We start from the raw sequence: 10,321 nt of genomic DNA on the forward strand, positions 1-10,321 counted from the left end.
AGCCCACAGGAGGGCCAGGTATGTGTCTGCTGCTCTGTGAGAAGTGGGCGTTTAAGCAGCCACCCTGCCTGGCCTGGAAGAGTTCAAACCTAGTGCCAGTCAAGAGGCCTGGCTGCCAAAGCTGCGGCTTCTGCAGCCTGGCTGGCTCAGGACAGTTTTACAGAGATCTCACCGCTTTCCTCACTCACAGGGGGAGCTTAAGAACAAGGGCATTTCCAGTGACTTCTTAGCTGGCAAACACTTCTGTGGTGGTATCGGACAGCGCTGCTGGAGATGCATGCCTGCAGCTCAGGCTCACAGCTCCTTCCAGTTGATGGGTGTCTGACAGACTTCTGGAGCAGTTCGTTGGCTTTAGAAAAATGTCCACATCCAAAGAAACCTCTGTACACCGTCAACAGGGACATGGTGATACTTCCTGTTGATGGCGCTGCCCTTCTTCTGGGCATAAGAACCCCAGAGTAGGAAGACAAGGACATTCAGGTTTTGATTTAACCAGGACACAACTGCATCAGTGAACTGCTCCCAACCCCTCTCCTTCTGGGGGTTGGCTTGGTGCGCACGGACAGTGAGGACAGCATTGAAGAGGCGGACACCTTGTCTGGCCCACCCTGACAAATCCTCATGGCCAGGATGAACAAAACCATCAATGTCTGTGGACAGCTTTTAAAAATGTTTTCCAAATAGTAATTAAAACAGCATGGTACTGGCACAGCAACAGGCTGGTTGATCAGTGAAATCGATTCGAAGACCCAGATATGAATCCACACACATATGGTCATTTGATTTTTGACAAAGAAGCCAAATCCATTCAATGGAAAAAGGATAGCATCTTCAACAAATGGTGCTGGTCTAACTGGAGGTCTATGTGTAAAAAAATGAAACTGGACCCATATTTGTCACCTTGCACAAAACTCAAATCCAAGTGGATTAAAGACCTCAACATAAACCAGAGACACTAAGTCACTTAGAAGAAAAAGTGGGGAAGAGCCTGGAACATATTGGATCAGGAGACAACTTCCTGAACAGAACACCAACGGCCCAGGCCTTAACATCAACCATTAATAAATGGGACCTCAGGAGGCTGAGAAGCTTCTATAAAGCAGGAGACACTGTCAAGAGAACAAAGCAACAGCCTACAGACTGGGAAAAGATCTTCACCAACCCTACATCTGACAAAGGTCTAATATCCAAAATATATAAAGAACTCAAGAAATTAAACACCACCAAACCAAATAACCCAATTGAGAAATGGGGCTTGGAACTAAACAGAGAATTCTCCACAGAGGAATTTCAAATGGCTGAGAAACACTTAAAGAAATGCTCAACGTCCTTAGTCATCAGGGAAATGCAAATCAAAACAACTCTGAGATTCCATCTTACACCCATCAGAATGGCTAAGATCAAAAATTCAAGCGACACCACATGCTGGCGAGGATGTGGGGAGAGAGGAACACTCCTTCATTGCTGGTGGGAATGCAAACTAGTACAGCCACTTTGGAAATCTATCTGGTGCTATCTCAGAAAAATGGGAATAGTGCTTCCTCAAGACCCAGCTATTCCACTCCTTGGAATATACCCAGAAGATGCTACAGCACACAACAAGAAAATTTGTTCAGCCATGTTCATAGCAGCCTTATTCATAATAGCCAGAACATGGAAACAGCCTAAGTGTCCATCAGTAGAAGAATGGATAAAGAAACTGTGGTACATATACACTATGGAATACTACTCAGCTATTAAAAACAAGGAATTCCCGAAATTTGTGGAAAAAATGGATTGAGCTAGAAATGATCATAATGAGTGAGTTAACCCAGAAGCAGAAAGAATCAAATGGTATATACTCACTTATATCTGCATACTAGCCCAAGGGGCATGTCCCACGAAAGCCTTCACTTACCAGGAAACTGGGACCGAGGGGAGGACATCCTATTGGGGCTCTAAATGAGAGAAGCATGGGAGAATAGCAAAGTAGAAGGATCCAGAGGGTCCTAGAAACCTATAAGTAGAACAATATGATAAGCATATTTGGGCCCAGGGGTCCCACTCAAACTAAGGCACCAGCCAAGGACAATACAGGCGGTGAACTTTAAACCCCTACCCAGATCTAGCCAATGGTCAGAACAGTCTCCACACTTGACTGGAGAGTGGGATATGACTTTCTCGCGTACTCTGGTGCCTCACATTTGACCATGTCCCCTGGAGAAGGGGACCTGGTGGCACTCAGAGGAAGGACAGCAAGTAGCCAAGAAGAGACTTGATACCCTATGAGCATATACAGAGGGAGGTAATCCCCCTCAGGAACAGTCATAGGGGAGGGGAATAATGGGAAAATGGGAAGGAGGGAAGAATGGGAGGGTACAAGGGATGGGATAAACATTGAGATGTAACAAGAATAAATTAATTTTAAAAATTATTTTAAAAAATGTTTTCCAAACCGGGCGGGGGCGGAACTGGTTTTTGAACACTGAAGCAGAGCCCATGAGCCTGATTAGGTCCGTGATAGGGATCCTGTCCCAGGATGACAACCTTCACTTCTCGGATGTCGCACATCTGGGTCCATGTGAACACCTGTTCCGGGGCCAGATAGACCTTGTGATGTTTTCTTTCTTCAGCTACAAATTCCATTAGCTTGATGAAGTATGACTTCCCAAACTCGCCACTGAGCTGCCGCTTCCAGCCTCTCGCCGAAGCCTTGGGCACGTTTGCGGGCTGCGAGCCTGAGCAGTGCCTCGGCCTTGTTCCTCTGGATGCGGTCAAGCCGCTAGGCACTGAGCGGCGAGAAAGGCAGTGTGGCCTGCTTGTCCGGTCCCACCCGGGCCTTCTTAGCCTGGCTAGCCTGCCAGGAGTCGGGATCGGGAGTCAGGCTCCGCGGCCTGGCACCCCTGGGCGCCTGCAGGGCCTCCCCCCCCACCCGCGCCAAGCCCACAGCTCGCCGCCTGAGGACGCCCATGCTGGACCCGCCGCCTCCGCCGCTGTGCTCCCACTTACAGATTTTTTTAAAAAAGAGTTATTAATTTATTATGTATACAGTATTCTGCCTGCACACCAGGAGTGGGCACCAGATCTCATTATAGATGGTTGTGAGCCACCATGTATTTGCTAGGAATGGAACTCATGACTTTGGTAGAGCAGCCAGTGCTCTTAACCTCGGAGCCATCTCTCCAGCCCACGACTTACAAATTACTAACGTGTGCTTAACATCACTAATCTTTAGAGGAAAATGCAAGTTAAAGCCACCATGAGATACAAATTCATACTTGTTAGAAAAGACAGAATAAGTGTTGGTGAGGATGTGGAAAAAATGAACCCTTGAACACTGACTCTGGGAATAACTAGCCATTTGGGGTTTCCTCAAAACTTTGTAAGCAGTTGGACCCCATAGTCCAGGCCTGTCATCCTACCTACTGAGAGGCTAAGGCAGAAAGATCACAAGTTCAAGGCTAGCCTGGATAATTTAGTGAGCCACTGTCTCAAAAGCGAAACAAAATGGTCTGAGGACATAGCTGAGGGTTGAACACTTGCCTAACATGTGAGGCCTTACGTTCAATGCATACATATATAGAGATGCAGCCAGAAGCATAAAATAAGAGGAATGCCCCCAAGAGCTATGGCTTGCCCTGGGGTGAGCTGCTCTTTCTCCCATGCCCCTTTGCGATGAGGCTTTTCCTTACCACAGTCTCATAACAATGCAGGCCAAGGCATGGACTCTGGCTGCACAGACTAGGGGCCAAACTGAATCTCTCTTCTGAACTATGTCTCTCTGGTACTTCCAAGTGATGAAAAGTCTAACATATATCTGTCATGTGATATATAGTTTTCAGCATCCTTAGCAAGCTAATATAATATTCTAGTATCCAAGATTTTCATCTGAATTAACTTATGAGTCCCATAGGCACTCAATAAACATCTCTCTCTCTCTCTCTCTCTCTCTCTCTCTCTCTCTCTCCTCTCTCTCCTCTCTCTCCTCTCTCTCTCTCTCTCCTCCTCTCTCCTCCTCTCTCTCTCTCTCTCTCTCTCTCTCTCTCTGTGTGTGTGTGTGTGTGTGTGTGTGTGTGTTGAAAAGGTCAAATGAACAGGTGAGTATGTAACTGCTGGGTACAGGTCAGTTAATGTACATGTGCATTTCATGCAGTGCATAAAGACATCTCTTTGAACAACAGACCACATATGTTATGGTAGTTCCTTAAGACTGTATCATCTGGTGATGTCACAGTACATGCTAAGATGTTTACATAGTGAAGAAATCACTAGACAGCACACTTTTCTTTTTTCTTTTTTCTTTTTCCTTCAGCTCAGTCATCTCCTCTTTATTGATGTGCCGCCTACCTTCCCCCACCCCATGTCAATCACTTCCATCTACCCTGCAAAAAGAAGGTAGTGAAAGGAAGGGATTGTTGGGGGTTTTTGAGCAGTTAGAAAGGTAACAGAAACCAAAACAATCACCAGGCATGACAGAGATGGACACTCAGGAAGTCTAAAGCAGAGTGGGCATGGAAAGTAAACAAGGGGAAAGAGAGATGTATAGAGGCCTTATCTACCATTGTCCCTCTAGCTGAGAGGACTGGAGAGACAGCTGCAAACAGTAAGTGCAGGTCCTGAAGCAAGGAGGTGCTGTTTTCACCTCAAGGAGGAAGTGAAAGTCAAGGCAGGAGCACCACCTCTCTTTGTAGAATGGAGCCCCCACCTCAGATACAGCAGCTCCACGGACGGTAGACGTGTTCATCACGGTGGGCAATGTATAGAAAGAAGTCTTCTCCATCCTGTTCCTGGTACAGCTTACTCATTGCGGAACTGGTGTTGAAAAACACGGCATCCTCAGCACGGAGATGAATTCACTTCCAGAGCAAGAAGTAGAACTGACCAACTGTAAGATGACAAGGCACCAGCTACTTCTTTTTGTCCAGATATCCTATCTGAGCTTTGGGAGCTTTTTCTACTATCACTGGGACCCAGTCTAGATATTTCTTTTGGATTTTCTTGCCCTCAGAGTGGCGCTTCTCAAACCGCTTTGTACAAGAATTTCATTCTCCCAAGAACCAGGCTGGACTAGGCTGGGCTGAAGGAATTGGTGTGTGTTTAACAATATTCCTATTGTTAAACAGCACATCACTATATAATGGGGTTTTTTTTAAATAAGTGTTCTAAGATCTTACTACAAGAGGGAAGCCAAGGAACTGCACAGGCAGACATGGCAAGGTGTGGTTTCAAAGCACACACTTCAGAAATGGAAGATCTGGGTTTGCCTCTTTTTTATTTTCAGGTGGCACCTCATTTGTAAATCAAAGAAGATAAAGCTCTCCATCAGACCACTGGCAAGAAATACTACTGCATGGACGCTGACACTGAGCCATCAAAATTAATTTCCCTACTAGAATTTCCTCCAACTACAATGGGCTATGACAACTAAAAGTACCAGAGAGATCTTAGAATCAATAACGTTTCTGTTCACCTTGTCATTCAGAGGAAGTCAGCCTCAGAGAATCAAGTCTTTTTTTTTTTTTTTGCAAGAGCCAACTTGGTTATGATAACCCAACTTATTGTATGACTATAATAGTCAAATAAAGTAATGCAAATTCTTGCAAACCTAGCAGTGCACAATAGATTCTTATCACTGGAAGCTTATTCTCTTGGCATGCACACACACACATGCATACACACACGCGCGCGCGCGCGCCCCTTCTCAAATCTAAGCTTTTTGTTTGCTAGGGCAAGTCTTCCAATCTTAGAAGACACTGTACACATATATGAATACATTTTGTTTGCCTAAAACTTTAAAGCAGGCTTCATATTAACTTTCAGTTTCCCTGGAAATCACATTATTAGAACATGTGTGACATCAGCACAAATTTTCTGAAGTCATGTCAGCGCATGCAAATGAACATTGTTTCTCATGCAAACAATGCTTATATCAGAAAGTAGTTGCCACAGATTATACTCCCATGAAAAGAATCATAAGGCGCCAGATGACTAGCTCTTTTGGTCTTTCGTAATAAAATCGATTAACAGATATATTCAACTATGCTGAAAATATAGATACAAGTCTGAAGCTCTGTATATAAACATTGAAATGGAGGAGGAAAAAACTTTAATGGCCTTCAGCAGCACGAACGGTGCAGTTACTATTTGAAACACTAGGGGCAGCAACGTATAAGAAATGGCAAAGTATTTAATTATTTCAATTATATTTGCATAGCACTCTGCTAGCTGACCAAATAGTAATGCCTATTAATTACACATTTGAAAGATCAAGATTTTGGTTGTATTTTCTCATTTTCAGAGGATTTCTTGGGAAATGTTTTGATGCTTGGGTTTATATCTTTGTTGTTTTTAAAGCTGAAAGAAATTCTGTTTCCACCCTTAGCTCCTTCCCCTGTAACTGACTCCATGATGAGATAGTCTTATGAGGATTTCTTCAGACTCAGGCATGGGGTACAACGAGATATTAACAGTATGGAGCCAGAAAAAAAGAAAAAAGAAAAAGAAGGTACCAGGAGTAGGTAGAATTCAAGGTCTTTCTGTAGAGTGAGTCCCAATTAATCTTGTAGGAAAATCTGTTTTTATCTTTTATGTGTTTGTGGATTCATGTGTGTACATGCACACACACGCGCATGCGCGCGCTCGCATGCTCGCGCATGCAAAATAATTGTAAGAATTAATAGATGTCTACATGCTCAGTATATGCCCATCCTCCACAAGAGCTTGCATTTTGAATAGCAATTTTGTTTTTGTCTCAAACTTCACCAATCAAGCACACTCAGCTTCAGTTTCCTTGGTAACCGACCTCTGCTTCTTGTCTAGACATCTGGTCATGAAAAAAGAAAAAAGGAAAAATACAGGACTAGAGCAAAAAGGCTGGAAAATTTCATCTCTCCTATGCAGTTCCTCTTCCTACTGCAGTCTTTTTCTCTGCCATTGTTGTCCAACGCCCCCACCCCCAAATAAAACGACCAAGTCTGTTGGTGAGGTGGAGTGAGATGGCGTCCACCTGTACGTATCTTTGCCTTTATCTCTGCGTCAGTTTGGTCCTGACTAGTCAAGTCCTCAGCAAAAGAGATAATCTTTCTTTGTATTCCACCAGACCTTTCTTTATTTCTGGAATATATTATTCTTATGATTAGTCATAAGTGTGATCCATCACCTTCTTTTACTCACCTGCCCCTTCCCTTTCTATCTTACTGAAATGAATGAGGGCAAGAAGAAACACGACCCACACAACACATAGAGGCGGGCAGTACTCATGTAATCCCTGCATGGTGGCTTTGTAAAAACCCCTGCTTTGGGGACTCCCACTACCGCATCCTCATTGAACTATGAAGGGTAAACACACACACACACACACACACACACACACACACACACAAACACACACCACTAGGTTTGAAGAAATCCTAATAAGACTATCTCATCCTGGAGTCAGATACAGGGAAAGGAGCAAAGGGTGGGAACAGAATTTCTTTTAGCTTTAAAAACAAAGATAGGAACCCTAACACCACAATATTTCCCAAGAAATCTTATTTTTATTAAATTTATTCATTTATTTATTTGTTTTACATCCTGATCATAGTCTCCCCCTCCTCTCCTCCCTGTCCCAACTTCTCTCCCTCTTCCCCGTTTCCCCTCCTCCCCTATACCTCAGCAAAGAAGAGCCCCCTCTTCCAACCCACCCCAGAACATCAAATCACATCAGGACTGAGTTCATCTTCACCTGAGGCCTGTCAAAGCAGCCCTGCCAGGGAAAAGCAATCAAAAAGCAGGCAACAGAGACCATGTCAGTGACAGCCCCCACTCCCCTTACTAGAAGACTCACATGAAGACCAAGCTGTCTATTGGCTACATCTGTGTAGGGGGCCTCGGTCCAGTCCATGCATGGTGCTTGGCTGGTGCTTCAGTCTCCACAGGCCCCTCTATGCCCTGGTTAGTTGGTTCTGTTGGTCTTCTTGTGGAGCTCCTGTCCCCTCCACATCCTTCTATCCTTCTCCCCTCCCCACTCTTCCACAAGGCTCCCTATGCTTTGACCAATGTTTGGCTGTCTCAACATCTGTTTTCATCTGTTGCTGGGTAGAGCCTCTCAGTGGGCAGTTTTGCTAGGCTCCTGTCTGCAAGCATAGCAGAGATCCTTAATAGTGTCAGGGGTTAGCTCCCTCCCATGGGTGGCTCTCAGGTTGGGCCAGGCATTGGTTGGACATTAACTAAATCTCTGTTCTGTCTTTATCCCTGTGCATCTTGTAGATGAGGTAAATTTTGGGTCAAAGTTTTTGTGGGTGGGTTGGTGTTCTCCTCCCTCTGCTAGGAGTCCTGTGTAGTTACAGGTTGCCCTCTCCAGTCTCAATGACCCTGCTACTAGGAGTCTCAGAGTTACTCCCATATCCTCCCAGAAGCCTATCCTGTCTTAGATCTCCAGCTTGTCATAGAGATGCCCCCACCCACAGTTTCTCTTCTTTCTGAAGGCCCTCTGTCCTCCCGATCCCACTCTTCCCAGGCCTGATTTCCACCCTGATTTCTCTCTGCTCCTCTTCTACCTTGTTACCTCTCTTCAACTGCTTCTGTTGTCTATTCAATTTCCCCATGAGTGAAATTTAAGCATCCTCCCTTGGGTCATTCTTGTTACTTATCTTATTAGAGTCTGTGAATTGTAGAATGTTTATCCTGTACTATAGGGCTAATATCCATTATAAGTGAGTGTATGCCATGTGTGTCTTTCTAGGTCTGGGTTACCTCCCTTAAGATGATCTTTTCTAGTTCCATCCATCTGCCTGCAAATTTCATGATGTCCTTGTTTTTAATAGCTGAGTAGTATTCCATAGTGTAAATGTACCACAGTGTCTTTATCCATTCTTTGGTTGAGGGGCTTTAGGTTGCTTCCAGATTCTGGTTATTACGAATAAAGCTGCTATGAACATAGTGTTGCTGTACTGTAGAGCATAAGTGTGTGGGTTTATTTCTGGGTCTTTTGTTTGTTTGTTGTTTGTTTTGTTTTTCGAGACAGGGTTTCTCTATATAGCCCTGGCTGTCCTCGACTTGCTTTGTAGACCAGGGTGGCCTGGTCCTCCTGCCTCTGGCCCCCAAGAGCTAGGGTTACAGGTGTGTGCTACCACCCTAAGACAACCAGCCTATTTCTAGGCCAGCACCATGCAGTTTTTATTACTATTGCTCTGTAGTGTAGCTTGAAGTCAGGGATGGAGATACCTCCAGAAGTTCTTTTATTGTACAGAATTGTTTTAGCTATCCTAGGCTTTTGTTTGTTTGTTTTTCCATATGAAGTTGAGCATTGCTTTTTCAAGGTTTGTAAAGAACTGTGTTGGAATTTTAATGGGGATTGCATTGAATCTGTAGATTGTTTTTGAAGATGGCCATTTTTACCATGTTAATCCTACCGATCCATGAGCATGGAAGAGATTTTCATCTTCTGATATCTTCTTCAATTCATTTCTTCAGAGACTTGAAGTTCTTGTCATACAGGACTTTGAATTGCTTGGTTAGAGTTACACCAAGACACATTATAATTTTTGTGACTATTTTAAAGGGTGTAGTTTCCCTAATTTCTTTCTCTGCCCGTTTGTCGTTTGCATACAGTAGAGCTACTGATTTTTTAAAATTAATTTGTATCCAGCCACTTTGCTGAAGGTGTTTATCAGCTGTAGGAGTTCTCTGGTAAAATTTTTTAGGTCATTTATGTATACTCTCATATTCACATATCTGCGAATAGTGATACTTTGACTTCTTCCTTTCAATTTTATATCCCTTTGATCTCCTTTAGCTGTTTTATTGCTCTGGCTAGGACTTCAGCTACCTTGTTGAAGAGATATGGAGAAAGTAGACAGCCTTGTCTAGTCCCTGATTTTAGGGGGATTGATTTAAGTTTCTCTACGTTTATTTTGATGTTGCCTATTGGCTTGCTGTATATTGCCTTAGGCTTTTTCTTTTTGGACTGGGAGACTTTTAATGACTGCTTTTCTTTCCTTAGGGGTTATAGGACTATTTAACTTGTTCACCTGATTTTGATTTAACTTCAGTAAATGGAATATATCAAGAAAAATATCTATTTAATTTTCCAATTTTGTGGAGTACAGGCTTTTGAAGTAAGATCTAATGATTGTTTGGATTTCCTAAGTGTCTGCTTTTTTTTCCCTTTCCTTTTTTTAATTTTTATTTATTTTTTTATTTTGTTCTTTCGAGAGAGAGTTTCTCTGTGTAGCCTTGGCTGTCCTAGGACTCACTCTGTCAACCAGCTGGCCTCGAACTCACAGAGATCCACCTTCCTCTGCCTCCCAAGTTTGGGATTAAAGGCGTGAGCCACCACTACCCGGCCCAGTGTCTGTTC

The 10,321-nt window shown here is 43.8% G+C and overlaps 2 pseudogenes; both read right to left on the reverse strand.

Annotated features, from left to right (window-relative positions):
- Window positions 1–294: 294 nt before the first annotated feature.
- On the reverse strand, window positions 295–2,950 carry LOC127184826 (uracil-DNA glycosylase-like; annotated as a pseudogene).
- Window positions 2,951–4,685: 1,735 nt separating this feature from the next.
- LOC127184789 (gamma-aminobutyric acid receptor-associated protein-like) lies at window positions 4,686–5,025 on the reverse strand (annotated as a pseudogene).
- Between the last annotated feature and the right edge of the window lie 5,296 nt (window positions 5,026–10,321).

This window comes from Acomys russatus, chromosome X (genome assembly GCF_903995435.1).
Source record: "Acomys russatus chromosome X, mAcoRus1.1, whole genome shotgun sequence".
NCBI lineage: Eukaryota > Metazoa > Chordata > Mammalia > Rodentia > Muridae > Acomys > Acomys russatus.